Below are 17,524 nucleotides of genomic sequence, written 5' to 3'. Positions count from 1 at the left end.
CAACTGCCACCACCCCGTTTCAAAGGGGACGCTCCTATATTCCATCAATCCATCCATCCGGTGTTCTAAAGACGCCGTCGGAGACACATTTTGCAAGTGTTTTATACCAAGGAAGTCGAGGGCTAGACCAGCACTAACCTTGTACATGCTAGAAAGCGGTCGGCGCCTGAGAGCAATAGGACGCTCCTAACTTCCCTCCATGCAGAAAAAATGGACATGGGTGCGCGAAATAGATGTAGCAACTGGTTGAGAGTGAGGTAAGTCTCGTATATATATCGTTTGGTTTTCCAAACGAAGTTCAGTCAAAATACCTCCACTTGCCGCTGATGCCGGCTATGATACGTGTATTGTGCACGAAAGTCGCTGCGGTGGAAATTCTTGGAATTCGTTAAGTGCGGGAACGGCCATTTGGTGTCTTTCGACAGGCTTTGGCGCCGAACGCTTCCTAAAAAAGGACTTTCACTTATACTAGTGCAGCGTAAGCTACGAATTGACACGGACTTCGTCCATGCGAGGCGCATGCTCGAACGACGGGCCACGTGACTACACTCTAAAAAAAAAAGGTGTGATCTTAGTCTTTTTGGGGGGTAAACTGCTTGTCGCTGAGCTAACACCTTTTTGGGGTAAGGTTACGCTGTGTCTTGGAAGACTAAGTATTTATACCATTGCATGTAGTGTAACATTACGCTTCTGGTAGCATAAACTTGCACCTTCACAAGCAGTGTAACTGTATTCTACCTAGGCATAACGTTGCACCTTTCATAAAGGCCTATGTTTTAGTCTGTCGATGGCATAAGCATACCCTTGCATCAAAGGTGCAAGTTTGCACCTTGACAACGTAAGCTTATCCTGTATGTACAGGTGCAAAGTTACCATTTTAGAGTATAAATTTATATTACGACAAAGAGCGCAAAGTTTTGCACCTTTATGGTGCAAGCTTATACCACCAGGAGAAGGATAACGTTGCCCTCCAAGCAGTTTAAAGTAATGCCATATTACATAGGGTATCTAAGCATCATCTTGTGGTATATATATGCTATCCACACAAAAGTACTATTACCAATCTGCATCGTAAACTTGGTCACTGGAAGCAGGAATAAAGCTAACCAATACATTTCAAGATTTTCTGGAAGGAAAGATTATGTTGAAACATTGCAATATCTTTGTGTCGTCTGGAGTGTGACAGTGAGCAATGTTTCAGGTGAGGTAGGCTGTGTCATGTTGTATTCAAGCCGTAAGTTATGTTGCAGAGTGAACAAAAAGAATTTACAGAACAATCGGTTAAGATAACATACCATGGTGTTTATTTTACCTCATTATACACCGAAGTTGCAGCAAGGGACTGGATAATCTTCTCCGCACAGTCAGGGCAGGGATGTACCACGTATTTGACCTGCATAGAAAAGAGAACTTGTAATCAGTTACTCACGAAGAAAGTCTCACAAAACATGCTTATGGAGTAATTAATTCACATATAAAAATAACACTGCACAAAGGGCAAGTAAAAAGGAAGACAGATGGAAATAGTGCACCAGTACAGGCTTCCAAGTGTTTATATAATGAGAATTGTGAAATCACACAATATATAGATCAATGAAAATTCTCCAAATCTGAGCTTTACCTGTGCCACTAACACACACATAGACAACTAGCACATTGCAATCTCAGAAAAAATTGACAATATGCTCAATAAGACACAATATACAATGAGACATATTCTTGTTAGGAGCAGGGTCAAGCCATAGGCATCACTGATGTTGGACTACCCAGAGGGTTATTTAAAGAAATATGAATGAAAACATATTGATAAAATAGAAGCTAGCCTAATAAAGGCAAAAGATGTGATTTAAAAAACCCTTCCCTCTACTCGTTCATATGTGCAGTTCTCCTTTTTTTTTATCATTAGCTTTTTATGTTAAACTTTGTTTTATCACCTTCACTTTCACCTTTGTTTTTTGCTGGTTTCCACTCCAACACCCAAACATTATAGTTTGCTTTCACACCTGACCATACCAGTGGTCTTGTTTCTAGTCACTATGGTCTCACCCTCCTAGAAAACACTGTCTCTGGTCCTTCATGACATTATCTTATGTTGCCTATAGTGTTAATGTTTTCCTGAGACTACACTGTCTTTAGTCATCTGATCATCCATCACAAGTGACAACTGCAAATCTCTTCTTCTTCTTTTTTTTTTTTTTTTTGGGGGGGGAGGAGGGATGGGGGGAGGTTCTTTTGTTCTTGCATTCGTTGTCATTTCTCATGAATATAACGAATGAAGCTTGTTCCTGCAGAGCTTGCTCCTGCAGGGGTATGTCTAAGGCCATTCTATTGTTTCTGCCTTTAGTGCAGTTTACATTCCTGGAAAAAGGCATGAATATACCACAGAGGCTATGCCTTATAAAATGCGGGATACCACTTCTGAAAGATGGAACATTTCATGCTAAAAGAGCAATGATAGCAAGGCACATCCAAAGCACCTTCTGCACATGTGCATTACTGCAGTGATGTCACAGATGCAGAATTATGTAAAGCATGACAATAAAATGCAACTTTTACATAAGTTCATTGCTAGTTTCACACCACACATCAGCTTATGCCGATGCCAAAAACTTCTCGAGACTGCCGTTTCACTTCAAAACTACATTATCTTGCTCAGGAGGCAAAAAACAATACACTTCAATACCCCTATAATTCCTTGAACAAACCACAAAGCTTGAGATTCTATGTATTGCTGTTTCATGTAATGCTCGCAGCACATGCAGCAGGAATAAAACTTCTCATAAACTGCAATTTGCCAGAACTGTCAACTGCTTATCTCTTTAGATGCCTAACTAATGAAATTGTAAATGCTGACCAATATTATACAAGAATGATTATTAAAAAGTGTTTACAACAAATTTCTCGAAGATTATGTTCTTTACCTTTACAGATTGCAAATCATAAACTATGAAGAGACACCCGTGCAGTCTCTGCCGGCGGGTTGTGCAGCAATGTGGACTTTGGGTACCTGGTACAGCTTCAGGATTAGACTTAATTATCTATTCTTTTTGTTTATAAGAGGCAATATGAAAACTGCAAAATTGAAGGCTATTAATGAGTGAGCCTAGGCCTAAAACCCTCCTAATCATCTATGTGGTCTAACATAATGAGCATCAAAAATATTCCTTTAAAAGCTTTGTAAGTTGGTTTTTCCACATTACATAACTAAAAAAGGGTGTTGCTGACATTTCTTATTCAGATAATATAGACATATTTTGTGTTTTTGATGATGCAGAAGAAGCTAACATGATTCTGTCAACAATACCAAGTGCAGCAACATTTTTTACATGCAATGTGGGAAAGCAAGACAATAGTTTTCAAATACGCCTTTCCTTGTTCAGTATTTTGAACTACATTGCTCTTTCAGAAAATTTAAGAACTGGGCTCACCTATAATATTGGGGACCCTCATTTCTGGTATATAATACTGTCCCCTAAAATTAAAATGCAAAAGTTAAGTCAATTTTGGTTGATTAGCCATTCAGCCATTATCCCCTACCACAGACATGTCCCCTGTGCTGCACAATCCAGTTCTAATTGTACTGCAAATTTCATTTCATTCATTCTCCCTTTATAGGCCCATAGACATGACATAAGGGGTGGGGGCATATATATATATATATTTGTTAAATGGTAGTGGTGGAACACAAGGAAAATACGCTGAGTACAAATGGCACAAAACAATATAAAGAACACAAAAGAAACAATAAAGCTGAAAGTGCTAAAATACCGTCCATTACATATCGCCTGCAGTACTTCATTTTTAGTTTCATTCTATTGTGGACATACCTAGCAACATAAGAGCATGTGAGTTGTTGAAAATTACACCCATCAGAGAACATAACCTTACTGCTGAGAACCAAGTGCAAACAATTTAAATATTAGGTTTTGAAGAAAAAAAGAAAAGAGGCATACATTAACAGCTCACTCAATAAAAAGAAGTCAACATGCTCAGATCGATTACATACTGAAAAAATTCCTCCCTTGCTAACTTGCTCAATAGCACTGAATGGTTCCAAAATCAATGTAATGCCAGGGCTATTGCTCCTCAGCATCGAAAAATATGCTCTTTGATAGACATAAAGCAACAATGAACAGACCACAATGCCACAGCTATGTCGAAAAATACATACCACACAAATCTTGCCGTAAGTAGTCGTCCAGCGCTGAAGAAAGCAGGTTGATCTTTAGAAGCAGGAGTAACAGCACTTCTACACCGTATTCCTCCTACTGGCAGGTACGCTGCAGCAAAGGTATCATTCATAACATTAGCATGATACTTGTAACTAGTACATACATAACTATAGTACAAAAAATAATGGCACCACACATGCCACAACAATGACTCAAATATTTTGACAATGAGCTTAAAAGCTACAACTCCTGTTCCTAGATATATCTGTAACAATATCTGCCACCTCTTTACAGTCGAAATAACTGCTTAAATAAACTAGAATAGCAGATTTATGACAAACTGCTAGCACAATGACAATACACATTAACTTCAATGAGGGAATGTCTCAGTACCAGTGAATTGTAGTAATGAGTATAACACAATGTCTGACAACAGAAACTACAGAAGGAAAAGAATGTGTTGTTATTGGTCAGGCATAGCCTCCTTTCTATGGGTCAGGAGACTGAAAAGTTCAGAATGGAAATAGCTGAGTAGAAACTATAGCAAATCCCCAAATGAAAAATATTAGTGATATAAAAATTTTCCTTAGCTCGCTAACGAAAATTAGCACATTTAATCAAAATAGCTGTTTGGGCCAGTTGGTTCATACTTACACCCTAAAAGACCAGCGAAAAAAAAGAAAACAGGTACAAAGGAACACAAAACGTATTTCAGTGCCCGTCCTGTCATTTTTTGTTCCTTTGTCCCCGTAATTATTATTTTTTTTTGCGCTGGTCTTTTTATGTACCGATTACAAAAAGAAAGTCAGTCTTAAAGCAGAGAAGGGGTGACACATGGTTTGCTTCAATGCTGAAGACATCTGATCACCAGCTAACCCAGATTTTTCACTTGTTAAGTGATTTGATCGAGTCCAATATTTATTATCAGTTTTTAACATAAGTGATCAGCAAGTTAAATAACACCATTTACTCGCACACGCCCTCAAACACAATGAAACTCAATTGATAAGTCACTGTCTGGGCGTGCACCATATTGCACGGCATGAGCGAAAATGGCAACACGCAAGGAGACACACACATGGCACGCGACATAAATATTCTCCGACGAGAATCCCAAGCAGTATACATTGAGGCAGATGTCAGTGATCAGCAATATGTGCCACAAAAGTGCGCGTGTCAATTTAAACGCCCCTTTCTGGACGGAAACAATGCTTTGGACTTACCAGCACGGATAGCAGAGACCAGTTTCAAATTCTTTGAAGAAACGACAGTCTACGTTCTTGCGCAGACGAGACGAAGGACTTGAGCCTGCGGCGAAAAAAAAAAAAAAAGCGTGAGAAATGTCTTTCCTGCACATTGCGTCACTGCGACAGTATACATGTACACGAATCGGCTCGGTCCCACCTCTGGTCTCGACGCCATCAGCTCAAAACTGCGGGGTTAAATCGGCGTTCTGAAAGCGTGACTTTAGGATATCAAGCGCGCTGCCTTCGAACGTACAAGTTGCTGGCAAAAGAACCGTAAACTTAACCCATCACCCTGCATGCTCTCCCGCATTTATGGCAACGTTCCCGTAAAGCAGCAACAACAGACGATCAAAATCGATTGTAGGCAGCGAGCAAAAATAATGCGGCATGCAAACACGTCAATGAGTATCACCGGGACTGCATTAGCGCTCGTCGACGCATACTTTCGACCGCGGGATATGCTTGTGAGCGTCGTAGACGACTAAAAATGCACCATTAACATCCCGCAAAAAGGTCGTGACCATCTAAAAATTTTGGGATGCGCCGCTCCTCCAGTCTGAACTGAGGGAGTGGTATGCTCAGGTTGGGATCCAAGACGTCGTGCTCAGAGGCCGTTTCACAGACAAACAAGCAGCGTCGCGGACGTAAGCAATAACAAAACATGTTCAGGCCAAGTTAAATAGCAGAGAAAAACACGTAAAACGAAATGTAAAACGTCACTTACATGCGCGGCTGAAATTTGGCGCCAAGGATCCGTTGGAACGCCACCACCGCGACGACCAGCCATCCGCCGTTTCATTCCGAAGTTCACACTTTCACGAAGTCGTTTCATAGTAAGGCATCGATGAGCGAACTCGATGAAATAATCGCTGAGAGCAACCGAACTTTTCTAAAAACACAGATGAGTACCAACGACAAAGAGCACGAACGCTGACTCGTGCGGCAATCGCCGTCGTCGTCTTCTCGGACTAGCAGAGTCGCAGGGAACGCAGGCAGGCTCAAGCAACTACGAACACGTGACGCTGCGTTGAGAATAAAAGCAACAAAACTAAAAAGCAACTGCTTCGCTTCTCGTCTCACCACCACTCCCCCGTCACCTCCCCTTTCTCCCTGTTTTGCAGCGTACACACTTGTCTGTCCGCCCTTGTTCTGAGTTCGGCCTTGCTCTCTCCACGGTCAAGCTCGCGTAGGAGTCAAAAGACGGGACGGGTGTCGGGGGGGTGAAGGGGGGAGGCACCGCTTTTTGTAAGAAGATAAGATGCTCCCAACTTTCGACGATTCCCCACCTCCTCCGGGGAAAAACGAGGGGTCCTTTTGTGGTAGCTCTTGAAAGGACATCGGACGGGAAGTAGGAACACAGCCGCACCCAGCTTGAAACCGGTTACCATCATAAAAAAAAAAAAAAAGAAGAAACAAGCGGCAAACTTTTTTTTGCTTGAGCTGCAGGGACGAAATGGTGTAAAGTCATGCGAGAGAGACTAACGTCTTCCGTGCGGGTGATTGCGCAGGGTATATTTAAGCCATGCGGTTTCAGATAGCATAAATCCCGAAGTTACCCTCCTTTTACACTCTTTTTTTTTAGAGTGTAGTTGAGTATTTCTTGTTATTCCATCAAATCCATAAACGCTTATACCGTCTATACATCGCCACCCCTGGAGATCTGATAATTATTGCATATCAAACACCCTAGAATGTTAAGAAATTGAGTCGGCGGAAGTTTGTATGCATACAACAATAAAACATGAATACTGCAGCACATGAACGTTCGTATTTATGCATTCGGTCTGATTTGTGTCGTTACGACTGTTAAACGATAGTTGGAAAGGAAACCGAGGACATCTTCACAAGGTTACTGTTCCAATTATAAATTGCTTCTCTGTATGGCTTTATCGACGTTTGTCCGGCCGCAAAAAAAAAAGAAAAAAAAGCGCAAAAAAAAAGAAAGAACGGATTTACGGGCCCAAATATTGGATCTAAAAATGTTCCCGCCTTATTCAAATTCGTGACGTTCGTACAAAAAAAAAACGAAAAAAAAAAGACGGTTTTTCACATTTTTGGAATGATTGGAGGCGTTCGAGGGTCTTTTCTTTTTTCTTTTCTTTTCTACAAAGTCTCAATCAGAAACGGGCCTTATACTGATGCAAAAAGTGCTACTTTCATAAGTATACGGCAAGTATAAGATTGAGGCAAAGACGAAGTGCGTTTCAAAAACTTGCCTTAATGCACCAAAAGTAAGCCTTATGAAAGTTTCACTTATCGCAATGGAAAAAAGTCTGGGAACGAGGCTAGAAACAATTTTTCACACTAAATTGCAAGTTTTTTCGCAAATAAACACCTTTTAGCGACTGCAAACGTGAAATACATTTTGATTATTGCTTTTATTGAAGCTTAACGCCAAATTGGAAACCGAAAACACTATATTTAGCCAACTGTCGTCCACAGTCTGGCCACCCTTTTTGCCTTCTTTCGCCGTTGCTGTGTTTTGTTGTTCCTGTTCTTGCTTTTTGGTCGTTTTTCGCACGTGCTTTTGATCTGAAGCTTTTGTTTTTCTTCTTCCTCCTGAAGTCAAGTGATTTCGCTGCTTTGGTATTTGTTTTTATATGCATATATCGCAGCCTGTCTAGTTTATTTTTGTAACAATGACATCGGAAAGGAAGAAGATTAATTCACCGAGGAAGAGAGAGCGGTACTTATTGACCTGGTGAACAAAAGAAAAGCCATATTTGAGAACAAGCGTACGGACGCAGTGTCCGTAAGTCAAAAGAAGAAAGCGTGGGAGGCGAATTCAATAGCCGACACGGTGTGCGGCCTCGCAACAGCCAGCAGCTCCGCAAATGCTGGGAGAATCTCAAGGAAAGGTGGCGTCGAAGTAAGGCAACGGAAACGAAGGAGTTGTTCCGCACAGGTAAGCTGCCTTCTCTTATCGTATGCAATTATCGCTACTGCACAAAGATTCGATAACGGCTGCGCATTTGTTGAGCGCGAAGTTACTGTCGAGTGCAGTTGTCAAGAAAAATGTATCCATGAAATTTGCTCTCTCGTTTTCAGGCGGCGGCTCAGCACCACAGTCAACACTGACGGAGGAGCTGGAAAGGGTCGGCGCGGTGGCTTCGCACATGTCTGTGCGTCTAGATAATACATACGACAGCGACCGCGCGCGGCACAGCGGGGCGATCGCAGCCTCCGCCGACGAGTGCACAGCAGCTGTGGCGCGGCTTTTGGCGCCAATGCAAACCGGAGCAGTCTCTACATTCAGTGCAAATGAAGGTAAGGGTATCTCTTCACTGCGCTTTATGCGAGCTTTGCACTGTTTTACAATAGGTATGCCTGGCTGACGAAATGAAAACGTGATATTAAACCAACAGCGAGAGTGTTTTGACAGTACATTGTGTACCTGTCCCATACCAAAGTCGGTAGTAAAAAAAAAAAAAAAAGAATGCATCCTTCATTAAATTTTTGCACCACTGTTGTGGAACGTGAGAGTGACTCGAGAAGTGAACAACTTCAGGGTGACAGCCAAACTCGTAGTAGTTGGTGGCTTTTACTTTTTTTTCTCAAACAATATCAAAGCCTGACAATAAAAAAATTGACATGAGGGAAAGGTAGCACAGTTGCCGGCAAAGGTGGTATCTTTCTCAGCCCGAGTTCGAGACCCACTGGCAGCTAGACGTTTTTTTTGCTTGTTTTTCTCGAAAGAAGCTTGAAAGCCACTGTGGCGAAAATCAATAAATGTGAAGAGTATTGCTTCTTTATGACAGACTTCAGGCAGCAGAAACACGCTTTTATTTCAAGGTAACATACATAATGGGTACACAGCAGTAAACTCGTTTCAGACAGCATGGGGGAAGAATTGATTTATCATTGTCAACTGTGCAGGCAGCATATGATTGCATTGTTTTAATTCATTATCAGTGAATAATGTTCAATTTCTTATACATTTACTAGAATGAGAAAAATAAAATGTAGCACTGTGGCAGTATTTACATACGCAGTGGTCATGCATCTACATACAACATGTAAGTGCACTAAACTAGACCCATAAACACAGAATTGTTGGAGCTGAGAACAAATATATTGGCTAAGTCCTGTCAGAGTTAAGACCACAGACGAGAAAAAGCTTCTCAGATGTCTTTGTCATTCTGCCTTTTAATATGAATTCTGATCTTTAATGGGATGCTGCTACATATACTTGCTAATGCATAGTTGCTTTAACATGTTAATAATGTAATGACTAACTAAAGGTGTATTGCAGACTAAAGTAAATAGTGCATTTGTATGAATATACCTTAATAATGCGTGAAAGATAACCATGGGACAGATGGGGCCTTTGACACATCTATGCAGACCCAGTGCTTAAAAAGATAGAAATGACCGATGCTGCCAGTGCAGGTTTCTCCATGGCCAGTCTGTCATGGCACAGTCTACCATGTGATACTGTGTTTTTGATATCACTGAAGGTTAGCCCTAACAAAAAAGGACTCCTCATGACTCCTCAAAGTGCTCACAGCAAGATTTGTCCTTTCCAGATGCCAGTGAACTGCTTTATGAGGCTGATACCGACATCTGGCCCAGCAGCGAAGGCCAAGACGATGAATCAGTGCCAACACTGCGGCAGCCATCTCCACAACCACCTGCTCGAGCCTCAGGGACAGAGCAGAACGGTGGCTCAAACACCTTGAACTCCAGCCAGCAGAACGGTGGCTCAACCACCAAGAACAGCAGCGCAGTCCCGCAGCCTAGAGGGAATCGACGGCGCACAGCTATTGAGGAAGAGCTCGAAGCAAGACTTCAAGCTGTGTCAGAAGAAAAAAACCAGAGGAAGAAAGAACACCTTCTCCGCATGCGTTTAATGCGTGCTGAGAGGAAAGAGAAAAAAGTACTTAACATGCAAAAGCTGCAAAATGCACAGCAAAAAGCTGCCATTTTGCAGCTGCAATTTCAGTCGCTACAAAAGCAAGTGCAGTAAATCAGCTTTGCAGCAAATATCAAGTTTTGTCTATTTCATCAAAATACATCTCGGTTCTGTGGCAGCACGCACTAATGCTGACAGCTAACCATATGCATTTTTCAACCTCACAGTTTGTTGGAAGCCGCTGTCATGAGTACATCGCAATAATGCACATTGGGCAATGACACCTTCTGATGCTTCAGGAGGTTAGCATACGCATGTAGCATGCGTATGCTAACCGTATGCGTATAAGCATGTAACATCTACTAAATCCAAAGAATCACTAAATGAAAAACTTTACTGCAAGTTTTTTTTATAGATATATACTGGAAACCAAATAACCATTCTCCACTCCGTTATATTGGAAATGCTATAATATACATAAAGTTAATTTCGAGTTTTTTATGACGGTCTCTTTTCATAAGGAGTTTCTTCCTTTTGTAACAATACTGATTGCCTGAGGACATCAGTAGGGTATGAGATGAAGGATGAGTAAATGATTAAATGAATGGAAAAGGTTGGCTGTTATGTTGGAAAGGCTGTAGTATACATAAAATTGTAAAATTTTGTGATGGTCTCTTTCCATAATGAGCGTGACCTAGTGAATACAGACGATATACAGCCAACAATGCTCCTTGCCATACATGTACCTTAGCCCTGTATGACTAGTGGCACAAACTTCTGTGAACTCTGTGAAAATGTGAACTCTTGTTTGAAACTTGGTTATCTTAAGTCGAGCTATAATTTCTAAATTTGCAGGTGTGTGAGGCGTCTGCTTAGCCAAAAACAAAGTGAAAATACTGTTGTCGACGTCTAGTGTTTGCTTGTGAAACACTGGTGCCCTTGCTGTAGGCCCATTTCCAGTCTACTTTGAGGGTAAGCGGCACACCTCGACACGGTTAATAGCAACGAGCCACTCTGAACACAGAAAATGTGTCACATCATCTTTATCAATTGCAATCATAATGGTACTGTGTCATGTGAACTCTTGTTTGCAACTTGGTTATCTCAAGTCGAGCTATAATTTCTAAATTTACAGGTGTGTGAGGCGTCTCGTTAGCCACAAACAAAGTGAAAATACTGTTGTCGACGTCTAGTGTTTGCTTGTGAAACACTGGTGCCCTTGCTGTAGGCCCATTTCCAGTCTACTTTGAGGGCAAGCGGCACACCTCGACACGGTTAATAGCAACAAGCCACTCTGAACACAGAAAATGTGTGACATCATCTTTATCAATTGTAATCATAATGGTACTGTGTCATGTGAACTCTTGTTTGCAACTTGGTTATCTGAAGTCGAGCTATAATTTCTAAATTTACAGGTGTGTGAGGCGTCTGGTTAGCCAAAAACAGTGAAAATACTGTTGTCGACGTCTAGTGTTTGCTTGTGAAACACTGGTGCCCTTGCTGTAGGCCCATTTCCAGTCTACTTTGAGGGCAAGCGGCACACCTCGACACGGTTAATAGCAACAAGCCACTCTGAACACAGAAAATGTGTCACATCATCTTTATCAATTGCAATCATAATGGTACTGTGTCATGTGAACTCTTGTTTGCAGCTTGGTTATCTCAAGTCGAGCTATAATTTCTAAATTTGCAGGTGTGTGAGGCGTCTGGTTAGCCAAAAACAAAGTGAAAATACTGTTGTCGACATCTAGTGTTTGCTTGTGAAACACTGGTGCCCTTGCTGTAGGCCCATTTCCAGTCTACTTTGAGGGCAAGCGGCACACCTCGACACGGTTAATAGCAACAAGCCACTCTGAACACAGAAAATGTGTGACATCTTTATCAATTGTAATCATAATGGTACTGTGTCATGTGAACTCTTGTTTGCAACTTGGTTATCTCAAGTCAAGCTATAATTTCTAAATTTACAGGTGTGTGAGGCGTCTGGTTAGCCAAAAACAGTGAAAATACTGTTGTCGACGTCTAGTGTTTGCTTGTGAAACACTGGTGCCCTTGCTGTAGGCCCATTTCCAGTCTACTTTGAGGGCAAGCGGCACACCTCGACACGGTTAATAGCAACAAGCCACTCTGAACACAGAAAATGTGTGACATCATCTTTATCAATTGCAATCATAATGGTACTGTGTCATGTGAACTCTTGTTTGAAACTTGGTTATCTTAAGTCGAGCTATAATTTCTAAATTTACAGGTGTGTGAGGCGTCTCGTTAGCCAAAAACAAAGTGAAAATACTGCCGTCGACGTCCAGCGGTTGCAAGGAATTATACATTGTGACAAATTCGCCAGAGGCAACAAGGACGATCTAGAACAGTGTGAAACCAGTCAAGCATGGCTACAATTGTTCACGATAAATTTGTGCACAAGACGCCATCAAAGCGAAATATATGCAGGAACAAGAAAATTATGATGGAAAATATTTTCCATCATGAATGTTAACCAACTCGCCCAACTTTCGGCATTACTTAGCAAGAAAATTAGTTGCTTCACGGCCAATGAAGGCAGAAATACAACAAGGAAGTATGATGCTTATGGTGTTTTATTCATGTTGGCATACTGTGCAATGTTAGAGAGCCATAGGTGGTTTAAATTTCTGGATATCCAGGAAATAAAGAAAGGTAGAGCAGCGACTAACCAAAAGCTTGGTGCAATTGACAAAAAGTTGGAGGGCTTCGGTATGCTTGAGAAACAAGTCGACGAGAGCAATGAAAAAATGGCTGCACTAGTTCTCGGCATCTGTGTTCCTCAAAACCTGAGTTGCTTTAGGGCAATGCAAACCAAACCAAATGCATTAATAAATCCCCAGGTGGTCTAAATTCACCAGAAAACTTCTAACATTGGCATAAAAAAAAAATTGAAATACCAAGCAAATTATAAAACTGAATAATATTCAAAGCAGGACATTGGAATATTGTAATGATGCGGGGGTACAGAGGTTATTATGCATTAGGGATATAAGAGCAAACGTATAAAATTTCTTCTTTACACATCCTGTCGCAAAACAGCTAATCAGTGTAAAGGAACTTCGTGGTTGGCAGAAAGAAAGCATAAATATGCGGTCATCACACATGCAAGGAACACAAAAGATTCAATCAAGAGCTTCAGTTCAGTGATGAGATTGTGTTCCTTCCGTATATGACGGCTGTATGTTGGTGCGTTCTATCTGCAAATAAAGCAGCTGTGAGCTGCTCAGTCGTGTCTTCCTCCTGCCTGTGTTTCCCACCTTTAATCAAAGATAAAGGATATGGGTCTAGCATACTGATGCCGCTCAGTGAAAATACTGCGCAATAATCCTTTCTCTGGTTCTGAAACCACTTGTTGTATCCACCAGTGGCACCAAGGGGGACGGCTGAGCTCCTCCAGAGTTAGAAATAGGCGGAGTATTGTCACGAGTGGCATCATACTGCGCAGCTGGGGGGTTGGGGTCTTTGAGCAGCCTGCCCAGGTTGTGCAGTGCTGCACATGCTGTGATCACTATAGGCACTGTAGCTGTTTTAATCTGCAGCGTCATATCGAGGCATGGAAACCTTCTCTTCCATACCCCGAAGGTTCTCTCAATGGTGCAGCGTGTCCGTGTTTGTGACTTGTTGTACCTGCAGAAAAATAAAAGTTTTTCTTTATTGAACCACTGCACTTGCCTTTGTTAAAGCTACAGCTTCAACTTACTTGTGCTGTGGACTCCCTTGTTGCACGTCATCTCTCAAAGGTGTCATCAGGTAGCGCCTGCACGCATAGCCCATATCACCAAGGAGGACACCAGGAATATTGCCCTGCTCGTACAGGACCATGGCTCGACTGTTATCGAAAATACGGCTGTCATGAGCCGAACCAGGCCAGCTGGCTACCAGGTCCAAAAATTGGAGGTTGGGCCCTGTTATTGCCTGCAAGAAGAAGTAAACTGGCTCTTGCAACGCGTACTCCACTCGCATTGCTGCCAGTAATTATGGCCTATATACGAGAACAGTAGTGGTCAGATGAATAAAAATTAAGGCTACTTGCGTAGTGCAAACGTTTGCACACTAGCCCAAGTACTGCCTGTTTTAAGAGATTTATATACATTTTAAGTCACTGCACAAAAATGTGACAACGACACGGGAAATTCGTATAGTACTGTTTTGTTATATCGATGTCTACTGACACGAACTGTGAACAGCCTGTTGTATTGCTGAAAGCATGCACAACATATGAAAACCAAGAAAATACGGCAATAAGTTAAATTTTGTATGTGAAACAGTGAAAATTAATGATTACTTTATTTATTGCCAGGCAGTTATGGTGAAAACAGTTAGCTATGCTTAAAATCATGAATTATGCTTGCATACTATAGTTCACAGCTATCACCCCTACTTTTCTGCAATTACTGTAAAATTCGTTGCTTTTGGCACAGTCAACAAAATGAAAAGCTGGCTTCTCCTACCGGCTCGCAAGCCTCTTTAAAGTTGATTTATAGCTACCATGAACGTATCGAAAAACAACGGTACATTTCGCACTCTTTTCATATCTTGGTAATGAATGAAGTATGAAGTTCCTTCAGAGCTATCAAAAAATATTGCGTTTTTTTTTTTTTTTTTCCTCGATTCGCTGAAATTTAATACTTTCGCTGGAGACATACCTGTACATTGATGGAAAAGTAGCCTTTCCTGTTGCGAAACACTTCCGCATCTTCGCCTCCCGGGCTTTTTATCGGGATGTGGGTGCCGTCAATGCACCCGGTGACACCGGGAAAGTTTGCCACTGCATAAAACTGCTGCATTACCGCCGGGGCTTCGGTGGCGCTTGGCAGCTTGACGAGCGTCGGGAACAAAGTGCCGGCGATCATAGACGAAATCCGTGCTATTATGCGGGACACTGTTGGTTGCGACGACACATTCACAAGGTCACCGGTGACAACCTGGAAGATTCCAGCTCCGTAGAACCGCAGGGCCACAAGTAATTGCAGCAGCGGCGGCACGGGGAGACCGCGTTCGTCGCTGTTGGCGCGAAGGGGAAGCCTTCCGAGCAGCTCCAGTACCGCTTCCTTGGAAAAGCGGTACCTGCTAAGGAATTCGGTGTCGTTGTATACCTCCATTGGGTTCTGCCGATCCCTGAGCACTGGCCGCTGTGCGCGTGCGTACCTGTACGCTCTGTCTTCGGCGATTTCAGTTGCGCGAGCGCAGTAATCGACGAAATCGGAAAAGCAGCGGTAGGAGTCGGCCATTTTGAATGCGAAAAAGCTGCACTTAAGCTAGGTAGGGAGCTACTTTTGGAAAGTTAACTTTTGGGGCCGATAAGTGCGGTTTCAAGTGTGGCTTAAGTGCAAGTGTTGTTCATGAAACGCGTTAAGTGCCGATGAGTCACTTAACTTGTAAGTTAAGTTTAAGTTTAGTTCTTGAATACGGCGGTCAGTTTCCTACGTGCTGCATGCAACAAGGTTTCGGTCGCCTTGTAGGAACACATACCCTATCCCTCAAAAAGAGCATACACAGGCTTTGCACCGAATTCAACATGCTCCTAGTAGAGAGGAGCACGGACAGCCCACTCGATCCCAGTCCGACCAGCGGGGCGGGGGGCGATGAGCGTCAAAAGCTGAAGGGACTTAAGGTAAAAGGCAAAAAAGAAATGAATAGCGCGTGGCGCTACGATGGCTAGTGCCGCGTATTTATAAAGCCTGGCACAGCCCTCCTCTTTCTATACGTATTTTTACCATATATAAATACCCTTATCAAACGCCGAAATTCATTTTGAATGCTGTCTGTCAGCGGTGACAACGTCTGGAAGAACGGCCGCTTTCGCGACGTGCAGCGCGAGCGGGCGATCTTCAATAACGCTCGAACACAAAACACAGCACAGATGTGCGCGATCTTCAAGAACGTTGTATGTCCCTGCTTTTCTAGGCGTGCAATGTTTGCCTCTTTTATTGTTCATCATTTTTTATTTCCGCCGAACCAAATTTTGTTGTTTGTGTTGCGTGCTTGTGGAGAATATATGGCCAGAAACTCACAGAACCGAATCCTTTATACATAATGATGCCCCCCGAGAAGGAAAGTATTGAGTTCCCAAGAGGTTATTTTCTTGTGCGCTACAGAGACCGGGGGCGGGGTATGGAATCCTACACTACCCACACCTTCTTTATTTCAGCTCTCTTGTGCTTTAAAAAAAAACCTATCCACGGTTTGGCTTACTTATTCGCGTCTCAGCCAAATGGAATACCGCATGCAGCCGGTCCTCATGGCTACAATCGCTCTTCTTCAAGGTGACGGGATACGCACCATGGCACAGCTCAGCGAGAAAAATCACTGCATTGGAATTTCAGTTATTCGAACTTACCTGCGCAGTTATTTGCGTGACAAATGCACCAGCGTGTGCCCTGAGAAGGGAAGAATGCTAAAAATACGAATGAAGTCTTTCGCACAGCATATACAAGACCGCAGTATTGAATGTAAAACGAAAATATAGAAGGAAAGTTTTCCTTTACTGCAAAAGCACTATTTAACGCTTCCAAACCAGTCACAAACATCGTGTGGTCCCTGAATATTGGCCGAGATCTAGGGAAAAAGTTATGGGGCTGTTACGACCAAGCATCCGCATTTGCGCGCTCTATTGTTCGCCTGTGGGCATGGATAAGTTTTGTGAATATGTGGTGATGGTCCAATGGCTCTAAGTGAGCCTGTTTCCAGGAATTCTGTTTTTGTAAGCCTGTTTTGCTTTGTGGACAACCTGCAAATGCCAAATTGACCCTGTCAAGAGAACGTCTGGAAAAACACAAAGAAACGTCCCCCTGCGGGAAATAGCAGGAAGTGCTTTCTTTCTTTTGTTCACCCTTCCAGTCGAGAAGTGCTATCCTCCAGTGATGAATGCCTCCTATCCCAAGGAGACGACAGAGTGACATGTTCGCTGACGTGCAGGACAAGAAAGGAGCATGACTCATACGGCCATTAAGTGATTTCCCGGGAATGCAGGAAAGATTTGCAATTGTCGAAAAGGGACAATGTTGGGAGCCCTATGCGGCGCCACGTGCACTCGGGTTTCTGAGAAGTAAAACCCCTTTTCAGAACCAGCCTGTGGTTTCTTTGTTGAAGAATAGAAATGTACCTCCTCTCCTCGCCGTTCCCAAGTTTTTCCCGCCAACAAGTGATCACGCCCAACGAATGAATGCCGGACCAGTCAGTGCTTCAGACCATCAGTGCAGTGATGTGTTCGATTGGATGCCGATACCTGA

General features: G+C 42.6%; 1 long non-coding RNA gene across 1 annotated transcript; it reads right to left on the bottom strand.

Moving 5' to 3' along the window:
- Positions 1 to 1,095: 1,095 nt before the first annotated feature.
- Positions 1,096 to 6,254, bottom strand: LOC146199469 (uncharacterized). The gene is made up of 4 exons (XR_014704754.1): positions 6,144 to 6,254; positions 5,396 to 5,480; positions 4,172 to 4,280; positions 1,096 to 1,393 (listed from the first exon to the last, which is right to left on the bottom strand). It is a non-coding gene; the product is annotated as an uncharacterized LOC146199469 (long non-coding RNA).
- Positions 6,255 to 17,524: the final 11,270 nt, after the last annotated feature.

This window comes from Amblyomma maculatum, chromosome 2 (genome assembly GCF_055883805.1).
Source record: "Amblyomma maculatum isolate TAMU_Amacu chromosome 2, ASM5588380v1, whole genome shotgun sequence".
NCBI classification, from domain to species: Eukaryota; Metazoa; Arthropoda; class Arachnida; order Ixodida; family Ixodidae; genus Amblyomma; species Amblyomma maculatum.
The sequence above is the reverse complement of the archived record's forward strand: the minus strand, read 5'-3'. Positions and strand labels throughout refer to the sequence as shown.